Source organism: Triturus cristatus, chromosome 10 (assembly GCF_964204655.1).
Source record: "Triturus cristatus chromosome 10, aTriCri1.1, whole genome shotgun sequence".
Taxonomy (NCBI): Eukaryota; Metazoa; Chordata; class Amphibia; order Caudata; family Salamandridae; genus Triturus; species Triturus cristatus.
This window is the reverse complement of record NC_140593.1, coordinates 351,676,494-351,703,896: the sequence shown is the minus strand read 5'-3', so window position 1 is coordinate 351,703,896 and position 27,403 is coordinate 351,676,494. Positions and strand designations below refer to the sequence as shown.

The following is a 27,403-nucleotide window of genomic DNA, read 5'->3' as shown; positions in this document are numbered from 1 at the left end:
ATAGTTTTTGACTTTCCATAAAGGTAATAAACATATATATAGTAAGGAATTCGATTACTAATCCTTCCCCCTTTCTCTATTGGAACTGTCAGTTATTAGCACATGTTGAAATAGACAAACTAGACATTAAAACTGTGAACTGGGTGTGTGGTCATTGTCTGGTATTGAAAAATTATTCGTATATTTGTGATTCAAAAACATTTACATGGCAGTAAACAAGAGTGACTGTGAGGTTCACGTGTGCTAGCATTCCCCAAGTACTCCAAAGAAGAAAAGCTGGATTTTAAAGCTTCCTTCTACTAATGACACAGCAAGTGACTTGTCTTACCCTTGGGGTCCTGACGTGGTTGTCATTTGAATTACATTCTGAAAAAGTGTGAGAGCACAAAAGTGCCTGATGGCGTCTTCATTTTTGAATGGTAGCTTTATTATAATAGGAGAGAGAATTAAAACATAAAACTACTTCTAAGAATGTGGCTACTATTTGAAAATCAGTAAATGTCAATTAAGCAATAAGGAAAATGAAGAACAGGTTTAAAACCAACTGGAAAAGCATTACTGTAAAATCCTTTTCATTCCCCCTTTTTAAAAAAACAGAAACAAATGAAACTATCCGAATGTACACACTCCTCTTGTACAGTAAAAACATTAGGTCTGGGCGTAATTCAAACTAGGAAGCCTGGGCTAGTGACATCGTTCACCGAGTTGGCACACCCATAATCGTCAATTGGCTGGATCGGCCTTGAGAATGAAATGTTACTAGTATAGTTTTGCCCACAAAAAGCTGTCAAGCTAACTGGTGGACATATTGATACCTGGCAAACCCTTGAGGGTGGGGCTACACCCTGCCCTGGGCAGGAAAGGCGTCTCTGCCTGCTGGCTGCTACCATCGGCCTGTGGGGACAGAGCATCCAACGGGAGCGTTACAGGAGGTATTCAGCCCGCAGGAGCTTCAGACTCCTCCCCTGTGCGACGCCACCCTGGCCTGGGAAAGGAAGGTGGCCCTGACTGATGACTAGAGGGCGGGCTTCCTAGGTGAAAGCCATCACTTCGCCCACCTCTCATCGGGGATTACCATAGTTTTTCTGAACGCAGGAGCCCGACTCTGCCCCTGTCCGACGCCAACCTGGCCAGGAAAGGGGAGGTGGCACAGCCCAGTGCCTGGAGTCATCGTTTCCCAGGTGAAATCCATGGCTTTGTCTGCCTCGCACAGGGGTTTACGGAAGCTGTACAGCCCGCAGGAGCCCCAGACTCTTCTCCGATCCAATGCCACCCTGACCTGGGTAGGGACGGTAGCCTTGTCTGGTGCCTGGAACGCTGGCTTCCCAGGTGAAAGCCATGGCTTCACCTACCACTCATGGGGGAATACTGGTGCTGTTCCGCCCACAGGAGCCCCAGGATCCTCCCTGGTCTGAAGCCACCCTACCCTGACGGACGGTAGCCCTGCCTGATGGCAGGAGTCCTGGCTTCCCAGGCAAAAACCGTGGCTTTGCCCACTTCTCATGAGGGAGTGTGGGAGCTGTTGAGCCCTCAGGAGCCCCAGACTTCTCACTGGTCTGATGCCAACCTGCCACAATACTGGCCATGGCCTTCACATTGGGTCCAGTCTTCGCTCCGCACCCTGAAAGGGCACGCAGATCCTCAGTCACTCGAAACCAGGCCAGGATCAGGCTTGAGAGGGCTCTGGTGGCAGGCCCATCAAGGGGTCCTAGGCCTGGGAGGCACTGCAATTCAGTTACCCCCAGGTGCGTGCTGAGAGATGCCTGAGGGCTCAAGCTATCACTGTTAGTCACTGGCAGCTCCACTATTAATGACCCTTACACAGGTTCACCTACGGGAACCTTATTATGACTTTTACTTCCTTTATATAGTGACGTTTGACAGTCTTCTCGGCACTCCACCAGAGCAATTGTCAACTCCAGCAGGGCCGATCCAAGGTCTTCACTAAATCATCCAATCGAGAGTAGAGACAGGTGGTGTGTACAAAAGGCAGGGAGTTAATTAATGCAAACTTACTGGGAATTCCTAGTTCACAACAAATAATCTCCAATCCCTTTCATGAATGGAGTTCAGCAAGTTACCAGGAAGATGTGGCAGGTCAAAAGGAATGGCAGGTCATAGATTTGTTGGACAATCTGGAGGATCCACCTGTTGGATGTTATATTTTGCCACCTTTGTAGGAAATGTCTGGTCCTGTCCCCCACAGAATGGTCATGAGCCACTAATGGCAAACTAAAGGGGTTTGGAGGCTACAACCATAGGTGTGGGGGACTTGGAAGTTTGTTGACCATTGTGGCATGGGCACTGTCTGCTTCATCTCGAGCGGGACTCTGAAAGGACTGGGATGGCTGTTGTAGAGGCAGTTGGCCTTGATGTTGGTGGTACACTAACTTTCTGGAGTAGCCTCGAAAGGGGAGAAACTGTTTGGAATACTGTCTAGGAGTTTATACTAGATATGGATGTACACAGACCCATAAAAATGAAAAAGCAAGGTGGTCTAATCAGGTGGCCTTTGGAAAAGGTTGCTTCTACGCTCCAGTATGGCCGCCTTTCTGCACTGGCAATGAAGAGACACTTTTGTAAGAGGCAATTTCCTGCAGATCCCTTAGCTAAATGCAAAACTCAAGTAAATTTGTATGCTCCTCACCAGCATACCTGTGGTCCGTGCTGGTGCTCTGCCATGCTCACGTGGAGTATGACGCAGTCCTGCATGGACATTGCTTTTCCCCTCAACTGTTGTTCCTGTGTGCTCGCTGCTCCTGTGCTGGCTGGTGGCATGCTCGAAGCCTGGCTGCGTTATTTTACCCAAGAATGCTGCTCAAATAGTCAAAAGAGCCATACACTACTACCGGTCACTAGCTTTGCCCTAGGGGAACACTGGGCCTGCCAGTAGGGACACACTTCCCAAAAGTTCCCTAAAGGAGTCCTTAGCCTGTAGCCATTGCAATCAGTCGATAGGCGTCAACGACGTAGAAGCATACATTGGGACTCACAAATATGTTTTGCCCTCTTCATTGCAACAGGACCATCTGGCAATGGAGCAGAAGGATTTCCTTCCAAGTTGCGGATCTGGTGTGCAAGCAGATAAGACCAACAGATCAGGATGGCAATTGAGCAAGCATACAAACCGAACCAGGCAATGGACATGGGCAATTCAGCAGGTAGTTCAGTGTAAAATTCAGGTGAGAATGCTCTAATGCATGCTGGGGATTGTAGGCTGGCAGAGATACCTGCATTTAGTAACTTCATTGATGATTTGGGCAGGGGCGGCCTTAGGCATGTGCAAGCTGTGCACCTGCACAGGGCCGCCAAACCCCAGGGGCCGCCACGAGGAATCGGATACAATACATATTCGTGGCGGCCCCTGGCAGGGATTTGGCGGCCTCCGCCCGGACCCCCTCTTCCGGGGTCCCCTACCTACGCTCCCTGCACAGGGCCACCATGAGCCTAGAGCCGCCCCTGATTTGGGGTAGCTAATTCTAGACCTGTGTTTTCAACCAAGGGCAGGAGTGAACCAACCACCCCCTGAGAGGGTTTACCCTGGAAAGTTACCGATTGTTACTCTGGCAATTGCTCTGGAAAATTCCTTGAAACTGAGATTGAACTTTGTTCTAAAGATACTATAAATTAGGCTATAGGCAAATATTGACTAAGCATACCACAAAAACACACAGAGAAATGGGAATGCCAGATGTTTTCACTGACAACTGAACTGATGAAGAAAATTAAAATTCTCATTGCTCTGCTGGTTCGGATTCAAAATCTGATTTCTTATTCGAAGAGGAGGATGATTATGTTCAGAAATGGTCCACTAAAAGCAAGATACAGCTCTGTCTCAACAATTTGATAAATACAAAATGCCATGTCTAAAATAGGAGTTTACTGCTACTTCCTTACTCCAGTTGACTCGCAAAATACAAACAAATTATACTATTTCTACCAGCTTGTAGCTGCACTCTGAAGAGTTACACAGAGATAGGCAGAGTACTCATACTGCCACCAGAAAAATACAAGGAGCGATCAGAAAATTATCAAACTTAATTGTGATGGTAAAATATATTCAATGATTTTAGCCTCCAGGATGAGCACAATCATTGCCAATCTGGCGTCACCATGACAACATGGCTTTATTCCTGGTAGGGGTACCACGGAACATATAAACCGTGCAATAACATTATTTGGTGTTGAAATAGAATAAAGAAATCCTTTGGCGATGTTTATGTGAGATACAGAAAAGGCTTTCACCTGGGTCATATGGACTTATCTCTGGGTAATTCTGTCTAAGATGGGTATTTGCAAACACTTTATAGACTACAATAAACCACTATATATTTAATCAACTGCTACGTTATGCATGATGGTTAAATTCCCTAATCTAATAAAAATAACTTACGGTATTTGTCATAGATGCCATTGTTCTCCACTTCTATTTACACTATATTTAAAGTCATTTCCCCCCCCCCAAAATAATAATAATTCAACCACAATCTCTCCAGCTTATTTAATGGTCTGACTAAGATTCTTGTACATGCAGAGTTTATAGCTGCCATTACCCCAGTTTCTTCCAAATTGGTCAAAGAAACAGAAACCTTAGCGACTGAATTGGAGGCTATATCAGGCTATTATTTAAATAAATATGACACTGAAATATTAGCCAAGACATACTGCAATATCACTGGTCTGACTAAAGTAAACATGACAACATACCTCGGGGTAACCTTACACCCTTAATTCTACAGAATAATAGATCTAAATTATGGCACAGCATTAACAAAAGGTGATAATCTAAAAAATTGGGACCATCTTCATTTAGGCCTTACAGGACAATATAATCTCATTATTATGTTGTTATTACCAAAATAATCATATTTATTTAAGTCTATATTGTTATATTTGACAATAGTTTGGTTTTCTAGAATAGATTCAGTATTACCAGGTTTGATTTGGGGTTACAAACAATTTAGGAGGGTATTGAAATTCTTGAAACTATCCTGGGAAAGAGGTGGTTTATCCCTTTCCAGTTTTAAGTTTTATTGCGTTGCAACTATGATTAAACAATGGTCACTCTTGTAAATGAAAATTCTGAAAGTCTATCTATGACGGCAATACTTACCTCTATGAATTGAGCCAAGGGTAAACAGCAAAAGTTTTTTACCCCTGCTTTTGCGAGCCGATCTGCAATAGGAAAGTCTATTTCAATACAGCACAATGTGCTGCGGGGCTCTGCGGAAAAGGTGGGCACAACTATCCAATGTTACATCATACAACTGCTATACACCATTATGGCAATTTAATTTTATGCCAGAAATATTCCATGATAAGTATTGTAAGCCCTGGTGGAGGGCTGGAGTTAATCAAATGGGACAAATAGTTAAGAATAAGCCGCTGTCTTCATTTACACAATTGCAAGATAAATTGACATTTGCACATCAATCTTTAAAAACATATAGAGTTTAGGCATTTCATCATAAAGAAAGACAAAATTCAAATGACGCTTCAGCAAAATCCATATTTAGATTTCGCGTTTACCTAAGTTTACATCAATACTATAGATATAATACTAGAAACCTCAGAGAGCTGAAACGGATGATTTTACATTGGACAGCGGTTACTGGGAGAATACGTTTAATTATGATTTTTTTGTGGTCTTTCAAATGTCAGTCCACTATGGTCAATAATTATTGCTTGCAGTTAATCTTAAAATGCAGGATATAAATCTTTATTTCTTTTTACATTATACTCCGGATAGACTTCATAGATGGTGACTGAGGGATTCTTCTTCTTATCTTAGATGCTGTAAGGAAGATGCCGATATTTTACATGCTTGCTTCATGTCCTCACCTAAGGAAATTTTGGGCTGCCATATTTCATAAACTATCTATAATACTGCAAAGACAAATTCAGTTTTCATATCAATCTGTCATACTTTATTGACAATAATTAAACTTGTCTTAAGCAAATACAAAAATAAATTATTGCAGCAATGGTTATTGCCAGAATTATTATTGCCACTGTTTGACTAGTTTCAGAACCATCCTCTGCTGGTCAATGGTTGACCAGGTATTTAATGCATGTTACTATATGGAAACTGTGCTACATATGCTGAAAGTCTAACACGCTCCAAGTAGGGTGCAGGAGACCTGGGCTTCCCATAACAAATGATTTACTGAACATGATGCAATGACTTATTCAATTATAAATGATGAAAATGTATTGCTGTATTTATTTATTATGCAAATTATTATTATAACTTATGCTATTGATTATCATGTTTTAGATCAAGTTTTCACCTTCATAAATTAAAAAAGCAAAAAGCAAAATAAGTACGAGCACAAGAAATGATGTGCGAATATTCATAAAATACAAATAGGAATAAACAAACTATCAGCAACTAACAATGGGGAAAAAGGTAAAACAAATCCTGTAATTTATGGTAAACAATGCTTTCAACAATAGGTTTACAATTATGATATGTACTCAGCTACATAAGTAGAAAATATTTACAGGTTCTAATGTAGGACCTTCATACAACTGCCCCTGAACAATTAAAAGTAACCAGAAATACATTGGGCTTAACTACTCATATATCATATGAGAATATGAATGTGGTCACAAATGCATGTATTTTAATGAATACTAATCTGGCTTTTCAATTAAGGCCATGATCAAAGACTCTTATTTGAATCTTTGCACTATTTAAAGGATTTCCCTTTTCTTAAATATGTCTCAGAAAATCAGGGTAGCCATTCCTTCTGTGCAGTCTTGACTAGATGTTTCCTCAAGACTGCGATTCTACAGAGGGTCCAGAATGCCATCATGGGATTTATTTTCAATCCGGACAAAATGAACAGTGTTTCCATTTCTTTCAAACAAGTTGAATAGCTACCAATTGCCAAATGCATCCAACTGAAAGTGGCTTTTTATAAAGTACAAGACTCGTCACAATGCTGGGCATCTCTTCACAGACAGGACGTTCTCAAACAACTTTTCGATCTCAATCCTAGTTTTTTTTCTCTGTCACTAAACATAAATATAAAAAAGCTTTAAGGAAGATCTTTTTGAGTAACAGCAGTAGAATTGAGGAACCAACTGACACACTCACTTTGGACAAAATCCTCTTTAATAAGGTACCATACAAATGTACAAACTTAGCTCTATGTGTAGTAATGCCACTGCCAACTTTGGACACGCTGTTCCACCCTTCCTTCTTCTGTATTTACCTCTTCCCCAGGGTCGGACTGACCTATACGGCAATCAGGCACTGTCTGGTGGGCTGGTCGGACAGGTCAGAGTGTGCGCAGGTTTTTGGGCTATTTGTGGGCCTGTTTTATGGTCTTCTGGGGCGGATTCTACTGTTGATTTATCTGATATTAAAACAAACATTATCTGCAACACTTATACAGCGCATCTTCACAAATTCAAAACTACCCCAATTTGTAAACATGGGCCATTTTTTCACTTTATAATTCACTAACGGGGGCTACGGTGCCCGACCCTATTTTCTGTCCCAGTCCAACCCTACTCTGCCAGACAGCACCCAGGGACTCCTAGATTATGTGCGTTGCACTTTACAAATATTCAAATAATAATATTGATTTAAAAGTAATTTGTGCAAGGCTTGTATTCCTTAGACCGGGCAGTTTTCTAGTTAGTTAAAATTACAGGGACAGGATCCCCACAAATAGCTTCCTGGAGAACATGAAACACCTAGACCACAGGTTACATATATTTTTTAACACCAATCAAGGCATTTCTTGGACTTTTACGCTTAACTAGACTTCTCCGGAGGAGCGTGATCTGGGTTTATGCTTATGCCAAAAAGGTAAAAAACACTGCTTTGCACAAAATCTAAAAACAGATGATGCTCTGGAGCAGTGGTTGCCTTTCTGTCCCAGACACAGAGTCTGGCATCCCTTTGAGAGCCCTTAGAAGCGGTGGTGTACCCTTAATCTTAATTTAATTAAGTTTAAAGTTGTGACTGAGAATCGATCCTGCCTGCAAGGTAGAGGCTTCAGACTTCAACTCTCAGGTGTGAAAGGCGAAGTGAAAAACTGCTACAGTCAAATTCTGGTACCCGTGTGAATACCTTACACCATTCTCTTGCGTGTACTAACAGTGACTAGTCACTCTTAGTAAGCTTTCTTAAGAGATCTTGTTCACGCCATAATCAGTACAGTTTTTGAAACTAAACTGATTATTATGTGCAATTAAAAAAAAAACTAAAATATTTCACTGCACACATGAGATACACTGGAGTTCTGATTAACTCTGCAGGGGAGGGTCTGTCAGTGATAAGACACCTCCAGTGGCTACTGGCTGTGCCTAAAAACATCTGTAGACAAAGAGGGGGAGCAAGTTCCAGACCACTCCCCCCGTAGAGGACAGGCTGATTCTAGACCCTATGACCACCATGGCAGTCTCCCTAATATACAGAAAGATAATAAACAACATGCCAGACAGTCTTGTCTCACCTAGAGAGGCCAGGATAGCGGATGTGGGCCCCCGAGACGATGAGGAGTGGAGTGAGGCGCTGCAGAGCCCCAGAGAGATTGCCATACAAGCACGGTTCCGCCTGGTGCAGCTGCGGATACTACATAGGTCCTACCTTTTTAGGTCCAGGGTGCATAAGATGGGCCGCAGTGACTCAGCTAAATGCCCCAGGAGCTGTGGCAGTGTGGGCACGTTCTACCACACACTCTGGACTTGTCCACTGATCCAACGTTTTTGGGCAGAAATAACAGGGGTAATGAGAGAGGTCTTATCGGTCCTGCTCGAGGCCAGATGGCTGCTGCTGAGCATATTGGGGGAGGAGAAGTGGCCCAGGCACTCACATACCTGGCTCAACATGGCGGCAGGGGTGTTGAAGTGCAATTTATCTAGGCTGTGGGGGGCAAACAGACCTCCCACGGCCTGAGATTAGGAGGACCTCGATTGGTGCCAGCTAGTAGAACGAGCAACATACAGCTCCTGGGGCTGCCCACGCAAATTCAAGAACATCTGGGGACTGTGGATGCAACATAGGGGCACCGACGGACTTCCAGGGGAAGGGGAGGTACTACATCACCAAGAGCTCGGGTAGCGGGCCTTAACCCGCCCTAATACGTAGGAAGCCACCCTAGGGGATCAGGATTGGGTCACACATTTAATTTTGTTGTTGTGCAGGCCCCCTACGAGCGGCCTATAAAATGATTGTTTCATTGCCTATGATTGATCTGTGGTTCTCAACCAACTGCTTAATAAAAAGAGCTTATTAACAAAAAAATATCTGCAGAAATGTACCTTGTTATATTCAAATCATACTCATGGTATGTGCTACCAGTAGGTCCCTGTGATTCTCATTTCAAGTGTTTTTCGAGTTCGGAGGATTTACATGCTCAATCCAAGTAAAAATGTCCTCTCGCACCTAACATTAACTCGCAAGCAAACTTTAGAAGAGAAATATCAGAACTGACGCCGGCGAAAGGCATCCGCCATTAGGAGCTTTCAAGCATAAGAGATATGAAAGTCAATACAAATCATAAAATAAACATTAAAAGTACGTTGGAATCCTGAAAATAAATAATGATCATGGATTCGAGAGATCAGCCTCACATTGAGTCGTATCAGCAAATATTTCAGAACGTTTACAGCACTTTAAGCTTTCATCTACTTCACTACCAGGCACCTGTGCCTTTCTCCGTAATAGTTTGATAGACATGAATGCCACACATAAAACCGTGCCCAACTGGCTATCGAAAGAGATCATCAGTCCTTTGTAAAGTGATTTTAACAATCGATGCGTTGATATGGAGTACATTTCTTGAATGAATTTAAATGTCAGCTAACAAACCTCCAAGCTTATTTAATGCTGCGGAAAGCGCTTTATGTTGACAGGAAGTGTATAACTGTCAAAAATGCAATATTTCCCTCCAAACGCATTGCCTTGATCATTTTTTCAATACGCAACACAATCCCCGTGGTTTCTTATAGAACGGCTGCATACACGTGTATAAAGCTGATGTTGTACACAATATACCAGTTTGTGTGTATCTGTGAGAAAACATCTGCCATGTACAATTTAGGACCGCAGTTCACCCCTCGCTCCACTTTGCATAATTATACTCTCACATTTGTAATAGATCTATAATGAAATTCACACACAAATATGAAATTGTAATAGTCTCTTTGAAAGCCGAGCACTATTGACCTTCCCTAAACGTCTACCCAGCAAATTATCATAATTCAGAATTCCCAGGTTACAATCACAGCAGAAACGGGTTTGAAAATGCCCCGAATGCTATGGTAATATTTAAAAAGGTGCTATGAATCTTTTAAACGGAAATAACGAAAATCACCATAAAACCAATTATTCTAGCATCCCCTTATGTACAATGACTTGTAAAATTGAGACTGACTTGGGATATGCAGTTTCACTCCGAGGGGTTAGTGTCTGAAAGGATCAGGGGCTCCTTCTGGACTTCACTGCCCTGCTCTGGGCTGGCCCTGCCTTTGGTTCTTAGTAAGTCTCAGTGGCAAAGTCATCAGTGAGCGTCAGTTGTGCGTTTGTTGTTTAGCACAGGTAGCTATATTTGAAGAACCGTATGTGAACATATTTGGCGCGATATCAAGAACCATCCCAATCATAGTGATGCATCACGGGGTGCTTTTGCTATGGTTTGTCTTCGCAATGCAACAAGGATCCACTTGCCTCGAGTAGCCTGGCATGTTTGATTTCCAAAGCAGAGATACCTGCTAAACCATACTGACGCCAACCGAATATGATCACAAGATAGTAACCCTCAGTTCTTTCATTCTTCTCACGAGGGAAATCTATGTGCAGGATTCTGGCCCATCTTGGACAGGGTCACTTATTGGGAGCAGGAGAGGGGGGTCGAGGTTCAGGCCCCAGATGGAAATTGGTTTCCCCATGGTACAAGATATAATTGACAGCTGTGCTGTGAAGACCTCGACCTCCTTGCCTCTGCCCCCCCAGGAAATCACCATCAGCTCCGCAATTCAGAAAGGACCTCAAGATCTGGCTCATCGACAGAACCACAGACCACCCCCCACCACTCAGCACCTTGAGACCTTCAGGTGAGTAAGTAGTTGCGCTTTACAAGAAACTTGATTGATTGTCTTTGAAAGGTTGCGTAGGTTCTCTTCATGTCGCCAACCGTACTATTGTAATAAAAAGCCATCGATTTTTTCAGAGGGAAAGCACAGCTAAAGGTAAAATATGTGCCCTTAATAGGTTGTCCAGGTTATTTGCTTTAGCCATCCAGATTACTGTCGCTAGTTTGCTGTTTTGGGGTAAAGGTACAGTGCTCCACTGCACCTATATTTAAGTTGGGGCTACATAAATCCTTATAAGCATGCGAGCAATGAAAAGATTTCCACTGCAAAATGCAAAATGCTAAGACTCGGAAGGCATAATATAGCTCTAAAATGCAAAACAACCAAACAGCACTTCTTAGATGTGCCTACAACACACTTCCATGCAACCACCACAGCACCAACGGCTTCACTCACTAAAACACAACAGTGGAAGACACTAAACACAAGCTTCACGGATGTATGTCGTTACAACGCACACTTTTACAACGCATGCACTTACAACGCATTTTTTACAACGCACAATCCATTACAACGCATGACATTACAACGCATGACACTACAACGCATTTTTAAAAACTACCTTTACAACGCATTCCATTACAACGCATACTACCATTACAACGCATACCATTACAACGCATAATATTAAATTGCATTTAAGGTAAGTATTAGATAGTATAGGGGTATAGGGGTAAAAATTACTATTCTAACTCCAGGGGGTGCAACAGTAGGGTAAGTGTTGGATAGTATAGGGGTAAAAATTACTATTCTAACTCCAGGGGGCACAACAGTAGGGAAAGTGTTGGATAGTATAGGGGTAAAAATTACTATTCTAACTCCAGGGGGTGCAACAGTAGGGAAAGTGTTGGATAGAATAGGGGTAAAAATTACTATTCTAACTCCAGGGGGTGCAACAGTAGGGAAAGTGTTGGATAGTATAGGGGTAAAAATTACTATTCTAACTCCAGGGGGTGCAACAGTAGGGAAAGTGTTGGATAGTATAGGGCTAAAAATTACTATTCTAACTCCAGGGGGTGCAACAGTAGGGTAAGTGTTGGATAGTATAGGGGTAAAAATTACTATTCTAACTCCAGGGGGTGCAACAGTAGGGTAAGTGTTGGATAGTATAGGGGTAAAAATTACTATTCTAACTCCAGGGGGTGCAACAGTAGGGAAAGTGTTGGATAGTATAGGGGTAAAAATTACTATTCTAACTCCAGGGGGTGCAACAGTAGGGTAAGTGTTGGATAGTGTAGTGTAATATTATGCGTTGTAATATTATGCGTTGTAATGGTAGTATGCGTTGTAATGGAATGCGTTGTAAAGGTAGTTTTTAAAAATGCGTTGTAGTGTCATGCGTTGTAATGTCATGCGTTGTAATGGATTGTGCGTTGTAAAAAATGCGTTGTAAGTGTAGTGCGTTGTAAAAGTTGCGTTGTAAAGGTTGTTCCCCAAGCTTCACCAGTTCAGCAAAATACCTTAGAAGGTCCAAGACAGCATTTGCACACAATCACCACATTGCGAGTAGCCATTCATACAACAAACTCATTATCACTGAAACAACGGCAATGCTACACCCAAGGAACTTGACAGAAAGGACATGAATAAACTATATTCTAAAATCCAACAGACGAGCACACTGATGCTACACGTAACAACCGATGCACTTATCACACCCCAGAGAATTATACAGTGGGACATGTGTGCTATACAAAATAACATGTACTAAAAGCAAGACACAACTGTCATGTTCCTTTTTTTTTGTAAAGGGAAACATGACATTTGCACCAGTGATGCGGTTCAAGATACCCTGGATTCACCTGCAGCCCATCAGGGTGGATTGGAAAAATTGCTAAGTCTATTTTGACATACAGTGGTATTTGAAGAATCGATGGGAAGGGGTATGCATTGGAAAACAAAAAGGTTAATAATTGCACAAGTAATAGCAGGTGTCCACTACTGACACAGGATGGCACACTATGGACAATGAACATTAAAAAGCAGCTGTAAAGCCTAACCCAATGTAATACAAGAACGATAACATCAACTTTGGTAACATTTGGTAGTTTCCAGCAGAATCCTCTTGTGTGTGAATCACTCTCCAGTAGCCAAGCTGGATACAGAATTTGAAGCAAAATAAACACACCTCCTGCTCTAGGAGAGGCAGGACCCAAAATGCGTGCCCGGTAAGCGACATAGAAGATCTATGTCAAGCAGCACAAGAGTTGTGACATCAGGGGGGCACGGCCAACAGCAGACCGTGATGGCTGCTTCTTGAAGGAGCTCCGGCGACTCTCCACGTTATCCACCTGTAACATCCGTCAAAACATCCGAATCTGCATGAACAACCTACTGACCAACACGTGAATAGTGATCGAGCAGCCCGGAGCAGAGCTACCGTCCTCACAGTGCGGACAAAGTGCCGAAAACGCCAGTGATGAGGTGCGGCCTGTGTGCATGGGCAACTCCCCGGCGTGGTAGTTGGGAGTGGCCAGTTTTGATGCCCGTGAGTGGCAGCTGCCGCTCCGACCGGTGGAGGTGGTGCGGATGAAGGGGGTCGCGATAGCGGCCCTATCTGGGGGCTCTCGCTGGGGCTCCGGTGTGGAAGTGACTCTGCAGCAGTGACATAGGTGAAGCAGAGGAGCCGGCTGTGTCGTGACGCAGCGACTCGCGGGGCGCTGGGAGCAAACGGGGGAGACGCCGCCAAGAGGTAGGCAGCGGTGACCTTCTGAAGAGCTTTGGAGGTACTGGAGGGGAGAGCCCCTTATATTGAGACAATCAGTGACCTTTCCTGGATAACAGGACCGATTTGTGAAACAGCCTGGTGGTCTGGCCTGCACTCTCCCCCTTCCCCTAGAGGCCTGATTTCTTCATGCAGCGGCTTCCATTGTTGGGTGGAGACAGGTGGGGGTGAAGCCTCAATACCGAATGGGCTCTGTGCCTCAAGTATTGGCGCCAGCTTATGCGGCCTGAATATCATTGTCGTCTTTCTTCCTGCTGGGGCCCTGACCTGGGCTCGGACCCTTTTTACCTCCCCTGCCTAACCTGTCTTCTCTCCTCGGAGTGCCTGAGTCGCATAGAGGACCACCCCCCCTGGAATGCTGAGACAGAGACCGGCCCTGCCTCACACTTTGGGGTGCGCACGAGATACCTTGTCCGAGTGCTTTGGGACTTGAGGACCGGCTCTAGTCCACGGGGCCTAAACACCGGCTCGCTGCCTGCATGGGCTGATAGCCTAGCCCTCCCTTAAGACTAAAGCACAATCAACCCAGCTGACGATGTCGGGGAGCAATGGTGCACGTGCCACGCACCAAACAAAACTAGACAAATTTGCCCATGCAAAGTCGGATCCCCAAGATCGACGTCTTCCCCTGACCCCCCCACCCTACATTGCAGGATATAATGTCGGCTGTCAAGGGTGTCCGAACAGCACTGGAGTTCAAGATAGATACAGTGGCTTCGGAGGTCTCCCTGATGCCTGTGGACCGTCGAAACCTAGGCACCCGCGTCAAATCTGCTGAAGATTCCATAGTCACCCTGCAGACCTCTAATAAAACATTGGAAGGACAGGTCTGTACCCTGCTAGTCACAATGGCTGCATTAGAAGCAAAAGTAGACAATTTTGAAGGGCGTTCTCGAAGGAACATCATCAGAATTTTTTGGGGTACTAGAACAGGAGGGGGGGCAAGCAGCTGATCTCTTTGTGGAGGACTTTATCGCAAAGCAGCTGGAACCCAATCAACTTTCTAACTTTTACTCGGTGGAAAGGGCACATCGGGTCCCCGAAGGCCCACTGAAGCCTGGATTCCCACCCCACCAAATTGTGGTGCAATTCAATTATAGAGATAGAGACATTATACTACAGACAGCTCGCGCTGGTCTCCCACTCAAGTTTGAAAATGTGACGATCACCTTTTTCCCGGACTTCACAACCAAAGTAGAGAAGTTGCGACGCTCATTTATATAAGTCAAGCCGACCCTAAGGGAAAGGGAATTGAAATATGCCAAGATATTCACTGCCAGGCTCAGAGTGGTGGCAGAGGACAATACCTGTTTTTTTTAGACTCCTGATGATGCATGGGCCTGGAAGGAGGGATGGCACAAAGTGGGGAACCGGAAATCGCAGGCAGACTACCGGAGAAATGATAAAGGCCCAGCGGATACTGGACTACACCGAAACCCGAGGGACAATACGACGGAACAAGGATACTCCAAGACTGCAGCCTCCTAGGAACTGTAACGTTGGTAAAGATAAAGTTTGGCCCATCTTAGCCCCACTATATGAGCCTATGGACCTGAGAACCCCCCCCCCCGGCCTCACTGATTTGGTTTCATGCAATATAAAGAATCAATTGATCTGAAGGGGGAGGAGGGTAGCCACACCAGGCTGGGTCACGTCTCTTTTTCCCAATAATGGGATGTTGGGAATGGGGTACACTAGTGCTCTGCACAGTTGGGAAGGTGGGCAGTTTTGAGTCCACAATGCAGGGAGGAAGGGAGGGGGTTAGGTGCATGGTGCATGTGAGTATTTCCCATTATGTTGCTCTGAAAATGCTTAATGTTATAGTTTGTAAAAATGGTAGTGAGCATGATACCGCACATAGATCGCAACACCTTACATTGACGTGTGGTACCTGACACCATACAGCGGGGCCGCGGAGCAATCCCCGGGAGATGCAAACACATACCCCTGATCCCACACGGGGTGGTCCTGCCCATCTATGTTGTAACTGAAACTAGAACAGACACTTAATGTCTTCACATCAAAACACTTATAGCTTCCAAATTTTGTCCTGGATCGTGAACAGCCTGGGAGATGGGATTAAGAGAGGGGTGGTGCTACATTATTTGAAGAGACACCTACCAGATGTAATCCTTTACAGGAGACACATTTGCAGGGGACGTAATATGGTGCGCTGAACAAATGAGGATATAAACTAGTCACTCACGCAGACTACACTAGAGGCTCCAGGGGGGTGGGTATCCTTCTCCGAAATACATTTCCTTTTACTATTCAACACATTTCACATGACCCACAGGGACATTTTGTGGTGATCTCTGGACACTGGGGGGGGGCGATTCCTTAATATCATTTCTCTTTATGTCCCCCCCTAAGATCCACGTGGCAGCACTAGCAGACTTAGGCTCACTTGTCATTAAGCTTCCGCAGGAGGAATTGATCATTGGAGGTGACTGCAATGCGACAATGGTTGGTGAACGAGATAGATGGCCCGCTAGGCGGAGTGATCCCTCGGGGAAATTATTAACAGACTTCGTAGCAAAGCTCAGCCTTCTAGACATTTGGCGAGTGCACAACACAAACACTGGCCAATTTATTTTTCACTCTGGGGCACACGGTAGTCTTTCACATATAGACTACATATATGGACTTGCACAATACTCTCACTCATTTAGTAGGTTTGGTCTCCTTCCCAGGGGTATCTCTGATCATTTCCCCATCTAGGTGATCTATGGTGGGGGGCTGGGCCCGACGAGATACATTTACCCGCTTGATCCCTGGTTCCTGAAGATACCGCACATTCAAACTGACTTACAAAAGACAACGGAGCAGTACTTCCTGAAGAATGAGGGCCCTGCGAATCGACCCAAATCCTCTAAGAGGCCTTTAAAATGTTGCTGTGGGGTCAAGGCATTGCCTCAATCACGGGTCACAGGAAAGAAAGGGTGGCATGTCTGGAGGAACTTGAGAAGGAGCTCCACTGCCTTGAATCGGACCTGACAGTTACAGATCCGCAGGCAGTTCGACATAAACTATCAAAAGGAAAGAATACAAAGACACTCTTGAGTGAAGTGAAACTTAGGTCTATACATCGCCTATACGAAGTGGAAGATAAAGCAGGAAAGTTGCTAGCCTCAATAGACAAACGGGAAGCAGTGTCTAGGTGGATACTTGAAATAACCATGAATTAGGGAGTTTCCACTCAGAACAGGAATGGTATAGCGGACACCTTCGCGGCATACTATGCGGTATTATATACACAGTCACCAAGTGTAATGCCAAACTGAGCCCGTGAGCTTGATATGCCAACTGTAAAGTCAAAAAATAGGGCCCTACTTGAATCAGACCTAACTGAGGATGAGGTAACGAAAGCCATCAGATCCCTGAACTCAGGTAAAGCAATGGGCCCTAATGACCTTCCCATTATGTCATACAAATTGATAGCATCGAGGATTGTCACTCACTTGATGAAAATGTTTAACAAACGCCTAGAGGCAGGGATTTTACCAAAAGACCAAAGGCTAGCTAATATCGTTGTGATTCATAAGGCCCGGAAACCACCGGACCGCTGCTCCTCTTACAGACCAATCTCCCAGTTAAGTGCCGAAGTTAAGATCTTAGCTAAATTGCTGGCAGATAGATTAACCCCGGACCTGAGCTCTTTGATACACCCTGATCAGTCAGGTTTCATGCCAAGTAGAAACACCGCATTCAATTTGAGGCGCCTTCATGGAATATTGGGGAGGGCAAATAATATTCAAGAGAGCGCCCTAGTGGTTTCATTGGACACTAAGATGGCGTTCGATATGTTAGAATGGCCCTTCATCTTTGCGGTCTTGGAAAGGCAGGGTTTCGGACCCAAATTCCTATCCTGGATTCGCCTCCTCGACACAGAGCCTATGGCACAAGTATTGGTGAATAGAGGTAGCTCAGAAACATTCACCTTACGAAGAGGCACGAGACAAGGCTGCCACCTTTCCCCGCTCATTTTCGCCTTGGCCCTGGAGTCCCTGGTGGTGTGTATCAGAGGCGATCGTCTGATTAGAGGGCTTAAATGGTCGGACGCTTGGGAGGACCTCATCTCCCTATATGCCGATGATATCCTTTTATATATGGCCTACCCTTATGCCTCGCTACTGAGAGTCCTCCACATTTTGGCCCTATACCAAAAATACTCGAGCTATACTATTAACTGGGACAAATCAGTAATATTCGTCCTAAGTGGAGATACTCCCCGAATTCCAAGGTCCTGCGCGGCAAGATTGGTACAGAGGGATTCCAGTACCTGGGCCTATACATCACTAAAGACCCGGCGATCTTTTATGACCGCAATCTAGAACCCCCCCCTGAGACTGTTCCGAGCCGATGTACAACACTGGAGAACCCTACTCCTCACATTACTGAGAAAGGTCGCTATCTATAAAATGATGGCACTACACCGTTTCTTATACATACTCCAAAATACACCACACCCAGTCCCCCCAACCTATTTCCCAACTATAGAAGCAACGAACAAGTTACTTACCTTCGGTAACGCTTTTTCTGGTGGATACAGTATCTGCCTGTGGATTCCTCACCTTGTGAATATCCCCTGCGCCAGCATTCCACAGAACGTTTTTCCCCAGCTCTCTACACCGACGTGGACGACGTCATAATGCATCGGCTCCGCTCGCGACTCCGTATGACGTCACCGGAGCCATAAGAGAGCCACGTCGGCGTGATGACGTCAGTTCCACCCATTTTTTCCGTGCCCCCGAAGCGCACAGGTGGACCAACGACAGATTCAAAGTATACTCAGTGTACAATATACCATCAAATATACATAGAACATATACAAAAGGAAAGCTAAATAAAATAAGCATTTCCTACCAATGTACCAGAAAGCATAACAACATCTCAAACAAGACAACTTTTAAGGTATACAAAGGTGGACAACGGGGAGGCGGGTGGGCCAGTGAGGAATCCACAGGCTGATACTGTATCCACCAGAAAAAGCGTTACCGAAGGTAAGTAACTTGTTCTTTTGATGGATACATCTGCCAGTGGATTCCTCACTTTGTGAATAGAGTCCCACAGGTGTCCCCACTCCCGGAGGAGGGTGTCCACCTTCCTATACCAGAAAGTCTTGCAAGACAGAGCGCGCGAAGTGGCCCTCCCTCCTCATCTCAGAGTCCAAGCAATAATGCTTTGCGAAAGTATGGAGGGAGGCCCAAGTCGCGGCTTTACAAATATCTGCCACAGGAACACCCCTGGCCATGTAGATGATTTAGCTCTAGTTGAATGAGCCCCAATACCCTCAGGAGGAACCTTACCAGCCAGGGCATAGCAGATCTTGATGGCAAGGATGATCCATCTCGATAAAGTGCGCTTGTGCACCGCTCTTCCTTTAGAATGACCAACATAACCCACGAAGAGCTGATCGTCCAGACGAAAGTCCTTCGTTCTGTCCAAGTAAAAGCTCACAGCTCTCTTTGGGTCCAGGCGATGAAGTCTTTCCTCCTCTTTGGAGGAATGAGGAGGTGGATAAAAAACAGGGAGAGTAATAGACTGCCCCAAATGAAACGGAGTAACTACTTTAGGTAGGAAAGCAGCCCTGGTCCTGACTACCATCCTTTCAGCATGTAATGTTAGAAAAGGGGGTTTAGAACTAAGAGCTTGAAGCTCATTCACCCTCCTTGCCGAGGTTATGGCTACAAGAAAGACCGTCTTATAGGACAACAGCCTCAGAGGACAGCTATGAAGAGGCTCAAACGGGGACCCCATCAGAAAAGTTAAGACAAGATTAAGGTCCCACTGTGGCATTACAAAAGGAGTAGGAGGAAACTTGTTTGTAAGGCCCTTGATAAACCTTAGTACAATTGGAGATTTAAATAATGACGGTTGATCAGGAAGACATAGAAAAGCCGATAAGGCCGAAAGATAGCCCTTGACCGTGGTCATAGCACAGCCCTGCTGAGCCAAGGAAAGAGCAAACTGAAGCACATCAGAAAGATGGGCTTTTAAAGGGTCAATGGATCTCTCTCCACACCATTTAACAAACTTAGACCACCTATATGAGTAAATGGACTTGGTGGAGTGTCGCCTGGCCGATAAAATAACATCCACCACATCTGGCGGGATAGAGAGAAGGAATTCAGGTTGCCACGTTCAATCTCCAGGCATAAAGGTGTAAGCTCTGGGGGTGGGGGTGTAGAACCTGCCCCTCCGACTGTGAGAGGAGGTCTGCTCTCAGAGGGAGACGGAGCGGAGGGCACGAGGAGAGGTGGAGAAGATCTGTATACCACACCCTTCTTGGCCAATCCCGGGCGACCAAAATAACTTGGGCCCGGTCTTGGCTAATCTTCCTCAGAACCTGAGGAATCAAGGGTATGGGAGGAAACGAGTAAAGGAGTCGTGAGCCCCAACTCAACTGAAACGCGTCCCCCAACGCCCCCTGCATCGGAAACTGGAGACTGCAGAATGACGGGCAGTGCGCGTTCTCGCGGGTGGCGAACAGGTCCACCCGAGGGGTTCCCCACATCCGAAAGTCATAACGAACCACCTCCGGATGGAGCCTCCACTCGTGGCCGGCGGAGAACTGCCGACTGAGACTGTCCACACGTACGTTCAGCACCCCGGCCAGATGATTTGCCATCAGTCAAATCTGATGGTCCTGAGCCCAGGACCAAGACGCAGGGCCTCACTGCAGAGATAATGCGACCCCTCTCCTCCCTACTTCTTGACATACCACATCGCGGTAGTGTTGTCCGTCAGGACTTGAACAGACTGACCGCAATTGCAGAAGGTTGATGTGAAGCAACCTTTCCTCTGGAGACCAAAGACCCTTGATCTCCAGATCCCGCAGATGAGCGCCCCACCCCAGGGTGGAGGCATCCGTTATCACTGTGGCCACCGATGGAGGTAGATGGAAGGGCTTTCCTTGAGACAGATTGCCCTCCACGCTCCACCAAGATAGATCTGCTGCAGCTTCTCTGGAGATTCTGACTGACTCCCTGAGATCTCCATTGTGCTGATACCACTGCCTGCGGAGGCACCACTGGAGTGCCCTCATGTGCCAGCGTGCATGGTTGAAAAACAGAATGCAGGAAGCGAACAGACCGAGCAGACGAAGGACCTTCAGAACTGGAACAACCGCTCCATTGTGGAATAAAGGGATCATCTCCTGAATGTCGAGAATTCTTTGAGGAGGAGGAAATGCTCGACACACAGTAGTGTCCAGTACCGCCCCTTTGAACAGGTTGCATTGAGAGGGCACCAGGTGAGATTTGGCCACATTTATCGAAAAACCCAAGTCGAATAACAGCTGAGATGTTACCTGCAGATGATGCTGCACCATCTCTGGGGACTCTGCCTTCAGAAGCCAGTTGTCCAGGTAGGGGAAAACCGGAATCCCTGACCTCCTGAGATGGGCAGCCACCACCGTCATCACCTTCGTGAAGACTCGAGGTGCGGTAGTAAGACCAAACGGGAGGACCGCAAACTGGTAATGTTGCGACCCAACCGTAAAACGGAGATACTTCCTGTGCGACTTCAGGATTGGGACATGGAAGTACGCGTCCTGCAAGTCGATCGACACCATCCAGTCTCCTTGCCGCAACGCTTGAAGAACCTGCGCAAGGGTCAGAATCTTGAATTTCTCCTGTTTCAGGTAAAAGTTCAAGACTCTGAGGTCCAGTATCGGATGCAATCTGCCGTCCTTCTTGGGAATCAGGAAATACCGGGAGTAGCATCCCTGACCCCTTTCCTGCTCTGGAACCACCTCTATCGCACCCTTTTGAAGCAAAGCTAGCACCTCCTTCTGCAGAAGAAGTAGATGGTCCTCTGAGCAGTAACCCTGGCAAGGAGGGTAAGGGGGAGGAAACTCCCGAAAGGGAAGGGCGTACCCAGTCTCCACGAGGTTTAAAACCCAAAGGTCGGTTGTAACAGATTTCCAACCTCGCAGAAAGTGGGACACCCGACCCCCCACAGGTCTCACATGATCTAGGATGGGGGATCTAGGGCTGCTTCCCTGAAGCTTCATTGGGAGCAGAGGAGGCAGAAGATGAAGATGGGTTGCGGCCAGAACCTCTCCGTCCTCTTTGTCTTCCTCTATAGGACCTATAGAGGGGATTCTGCTGCTGCTGTTGCTGCTGCTGCTGAGGCTGCCGGAAGGAGCGAAATGAAGATCTCCCAAAGCCTCTGAATTTCTTAAGCCCAAATCTTTTAGCAGGAGCCTGCAGACCTAAAGATTTCGCAGTCACCCTGCTCTCTTTAAATCTATGCAAGGCGGAATCAGCCTTTTCACCAAAAAGTCTTTGTCCGTCAAAGGGCAAATCCACCAAGGTGGCCTGAACATCCGTAGAGAAGCCAGACGAACGAAGCCACGCTTGCCTCCTAGTGGCTATAGATGACCCCATTTTCCTTGCCACAGAATCAGCCGTATCAAGCCCGACTGAATTACCTGCCTTGCAGCAGCCTGAGTGTCAGTGACCACTTCCATAAAAGACGCCTTATCACCTTCTGGCAACTTAGGGGCTAAAGATTTAATTGAGTCCATAAGAGCATGAACGTAGCGCCCTAGTAAGCAGGTGGCATTAGTGAACTTAAGCGCCATGCCCCCTGAAGAAAAGGTCTTTTTAGCCGCCTGATCCGCCTTCTTAGACTCCCTAGCCGCAGGAGTCTGAGGAAAAGCTCCTGAAGCATGCTTCGAGCATGATACCTGTACCACCAGACTTTCTGGGTGGGAAGAAAGAAAACCTGGATCCCGAGGAGCCACCCTATATCTTCTTGCCACCTATCTGGAGACTGCCGGCGAAGAGAGTGGCTTACGCCAGACGTCCATAAATGGCTTCAAAATAGCCTAATTAAAAGGCAACAAAGGCTCACTGGTCGAGGTAGGCGAATGTAACACCTCCGTCAGAAGGTTAGGTTTATACTCAGCAGAGGGCAACTGCAAGTCCAGCAACTCTGCGGCCTTCTTTATTACAAGATGATAAGGAGCCAGTTCCTGCGGTGGAGAGGATCTAGTGGAAGAATGCTCCCACTCCGGAGTTGTATCGAGACCGCTAGCCTCTTGAATCCCCTCAAAGTCATCAGAAGAAGTATCCACCTCACCTTCTTCCACCTCTTCCCTATAACGCTCCTCCTCCAAGACTCTCCGGGCCTCTCTCCTTGAGCGGATCTGAGGAACCGGCGGCGCCGAACGCGGAGCCGGTGGAACCGAACGTGGAGCCGGAGGTGTCGGAGTCGGAGGCGCCGGAGCCGGAGTCGACGGCGCCGGACGCGGAGCCGAGGGAGTCGGCAACGGCGTCGAGGAAGGCTCCGAAGAAGGTCGAGCCAATCGAAGCCGAGATGGATCCCCAGACGGCGCCGGAAACTGCCACGAAGGCGCCATCGGCAGAAAGGGCATAAACGGGGCCTCAGCATAATGCTGCGGCACTCCCAGAGTGTAAGCCATAGGACCCACGGGACCAGTAGGTGCGCCGGATGGGAAGGCAGCCCGTTGGAAAATCCCATACATAGCATTTAAAAAATGCGTCGAATCCGCACCCAGAGTCGGGAACTGCGGATAAGGGATAAATCCCGGATCCGGCTGAGGAGTACCTGGTACCGGAGCCTTAGTGTCCTCAACAGGTGCCGCAGGATCATCCGGCTCGGGAGAAGGCTCTTTTTCCTGTTCTTGCTCGGCCTCAGATGCCGAAGACGCCACTGGAACCGGTGACTGCGCAGGTGACTGCGCCGGGGACCGTGCCAGGGACCGCGCCGGGGACCGCTTCGGCGAAGGAGATCTCTCTGGAGACTTAGATGGAGAAGGAGACACATCCTTAGTTCGACGTCGAGGAAAAGTCGATCTCGACGCCTTGCTCTTCGAAGACCGGCGCTGAGAGGAATGCTTCCTTTTCTTATGGTGTTTCTTCGACTTCGAAGAATGCGAAGTCGACGACTCCGGTCTCGATCTCTCCTTCTTCCTACCTCTCTTCTCCTTCTTAGCCTTGGCCATGAAGAGCTTCGCCTCCCTTTCCTTCAAGGCCTTGGGATTCATCCTTCTGCAACTGGAACAATCCTGCACGTCGTGGTCAGAAGAAAGGCACCACAAACAATCTTCGTGGGGGTCAGTCATTGACATGTGGCCCCCACATTCCCTACAAGGTTTGAAACCCGACTTCCTAGTCGAAGACATGGCAATTTCTTTTTTTTTTCAACAGTAACACACTACACGACTACAAAGTAGTAGGAGAGTGCTGGAAAACCGTTGCGCGTCGACAACGCGGAAAAAAGGGAACTGACGCCATCACGCCGACGTGGCTCTCTTATGGTTCCGGTGACATCATACGGAGTCGCGAGCGAAGCCGATGCATTATGACGTCGTCCACGTCGGCGTAGAGAGCTGGGGAAAAAAGTTCCGTGGAATGCTGGCGCAAGGGATATTCACAAGGCGAGGAATCCACTGGCAGATGTATCCTTCAGAAAGTAAGAACACTGTTATCAGTCGGGAAAGCTCCAAGGATAGCTTTACACAAATTAACAGAGTTGGTATGATGGCGGCATTGCCCTTCCAGCACTACAATATTACTACTAGTCCGGTCAGCTAGCGGTAATCAATCACTGAGTACATTGTCCGTCGGAGGACCCAGCTTACCGAATGGACAGATATACGTCGGCAGGGGGGTATCAGATGGCGATATATGGGAGAAAGTGCAGCATGCCAATTCACGGCCCCACCTCAACGACAATTAAAATATAGAACGAGACATCAACGAAATTGGGGGGGCGTAAATGAATTACACAAGCCACCCTCTTGTGGGACTCAATACATCTTGGCCTATTGGCGACCTACCGAGGTTTTGATAAGTGGGACCTTATAGGTCTCTCATGGGTGGGCGACCTGTGGACTAGTGAAGGGATAAAACCTTTTGTTGAACTACAGCAGGAGCAGGAGTTAGCACCCACAGAAATATTTTGCTACCATCAAATACGTCATGCCCTGAAATGAGCTATCCCGCACACAGGGGACCTGCCTGAATCATTCCCCATTAGAAGATAGATTAATTGAGGACTACATGCCAAAGAAGGCAATCTCTCTAACATATTGGAAAATATTAAATAACTCCCCTGAGAATTTAACGAAACTTAGAGAGCGATGGGAGGAGGCCCTTGGACACATAGATGACGAGTAATGGTTAGAGGCAACAGTATCTCCAAAGGAGGTTGCCATACGTTCCTGTTTCCGATTGGTCCAACTGAAAATCCTACACAGAACCTATTATGCCTGCACCAGTCTTGTAAAAATGGGAAAAAGAACCTCATTGCACTGTATCAGGGGCTGTGGGGGCAGTGGTACCTTGTTCCATGTTTTGTGGGACTGTCCTATAATACAGAGATATTGGGGGGAGGTGAAATCCTGGGTGGATTTGATTTTGATAGAAAATATTGACCTCACCCCCAGATTAGCCTTGTTTAATATATTAGGAACGACAGATCTTATGAGAGGGGGAAAACTATGGGCTACACTCAGCCTCATGATTGCGAAATGTAATATAGCAAGAAATTAGGGTTCAGATGCTAGACGAACCCTGAGGTATTGAGAATAGGATAAGGATTGGTGTATGCAAGCGGAGCAGATGGTCTATGAGAGTAGGGGATGCCCCCACAAGTGGTCCAAAATCTGGGAATGACAGAGGAATGTAGTGTCTGCCTCTCTGGACAACCACCCAGCTAGAAGAGGAGTAACTCTGTGTGGAGATGGTTGAGCCTACGCCCTGCCAACTATTATTCTAAATCTTTTGAGGAAGTATGTAAATAACTGTCAATCATGTATGTATTGCCACAATTGTCCATCTGTGAGAATTAATTTGCCGCTGTTCTGCTTTCTGCCTAGAATGAAAAAGAGATTAAAAAAAGAACCAAAGAGTTGTGACATCAAACCTATTAATTTCCCCATGCACCAAAGCCTGTGAAAATGTGAGACGGCCAAACGTAGGTTAAAAGATAAAAAACTATAAACATTAGTAATTAGCAATCTTGGAGATGGAAAGCATTAGAGAGAATGTTAAGGAAGGTAAGCAACACATTTAATAGATACTCGTTTTCCCAGATTCCTTATGTGAACCATTCCCAAAACAGTTGGGTAAGGTCTTTGGGTTCAGATTCAAGTGGTAAAGAAGAAAGTCCTAAAGTAGAACCTTGCCAAAATGAGATTTTGCTTTCACCTTGGAGGGCATTGTGTATTGTCTAAGGAAGGAGCATAGAGGCATAATAGCTTCCTGACAAATCACTTAAATCGGAACTGTTAAATGGTAGCGGCAGTTTCAGTCGATAACCTTTCAAGTATTTGCCCGGCGGTAATCGCCTCTCATACCACTCGATAATTTACCAATAAAAGAGGCAGGCGCCGGAGACTGGAAGGCAGGAAACAAAGTTTTATTCCGTCGGAGCAGAACACATCAGATCAGACAGCAAGGTATCGTCACGAGGTGCTCTAACTGCATCTCTGAGACCTGGTCTCTTATACACTGGTTTATTGCTTTATTACACATAGTACATTCTTGAGATTCCCTTGATGTACGGGGGGGGGGGGGGATATCCCCTGAAGCCCCGGTTCAGATCCGATCCCACACATAGATACAGTAGAAGTTCCCACCCCACCCACAGTAGGAGATGGCTATTGCGCAGCAGGGTATTCCGCCAATTCCTGGGGGGTGTGTGACCGGTCGGGTCTCAGGGAGTAGGGGCTTTGATCTACTGTAATCCCTTTGATGTGGGGTGTTTCCCTTACAGTAGGGGCAATAAACTGCATCCGCAGGGCTAGGTGATGGCCTGGGACCAGTTCAGACAATGGGGCGCAGAGGAAGGGGGGTTATCAAAGGAGAGGCATGACCATGTATGGGTTGTCGGTCGGAAGTGGTTCCGTAGCAGGGTCGCGCAGAAAGAGAGGGTTTATGGCCTGTATGAGAGAGCGGGGTGGCCAGCATGCGGGGGGATGCTCGCAGCGCCAAGGGGACCGCGCTGGCGATTGACAATGAGCGGGGAGAGAGTGGGGTGCCTAAAATGGCGGCCGTGCATTCGCTGTGCGTGGCGCTGGGGAGAGGCAAGATGGCGCAGATAATGTTCAGTTTGCAAGCTAAATTTCCACAGTCCTCCCTTTTAACATATCTCGCCAGCTTGTCCGGCCAATATTCACCTTTGTTAGCCTTTCAGTTACAGTATCGTCAATGTTCGTCATACATTTAAAGATACAGAGTCTTTAGGGTAGGCAGGAGTAATCTGACACATTTGTACATTGTCTCATACAGTTTGATAAAGTAGGCGAGGAGGAAGTACATTCAAAGTTGCAGTATAGTCGTGTACATGGCTGGTGTTGTATGAATGTTACTATACAAAGTTACATTTTCTTAACTTCTCAGTGTACAGTCGGAAGTGATTGATGCAACATCATGAAAACTTGATAAGAAGATAGTTAATATAATAAGGAGGTTGGGAGAGGATTTTCAACTTTGACATGGGTTCTTCTTTCCAGTGTCCTTGTTTTATAAAGAGCTATCACTGGTAAGCTCTCATTGTTGTTCTTCTTTCGTTGGCACTGTTGAGCAC

General features: G+C 46.3%; 1 protein-coding gene across 2 annotated transcripts in view; it reads right to left on the bottom strand.

Annotated features, from left to right (window-relative positions):
* The window catches only part of ULK4 (unc-51 like kinase 4), a 1,725,799-nt gene that overhangs the window by 277,044 nt on the left and 1,421,352 nt on the right, over positions 1-27,403 (bottom strand). The window lies entirely within an intron of this gene.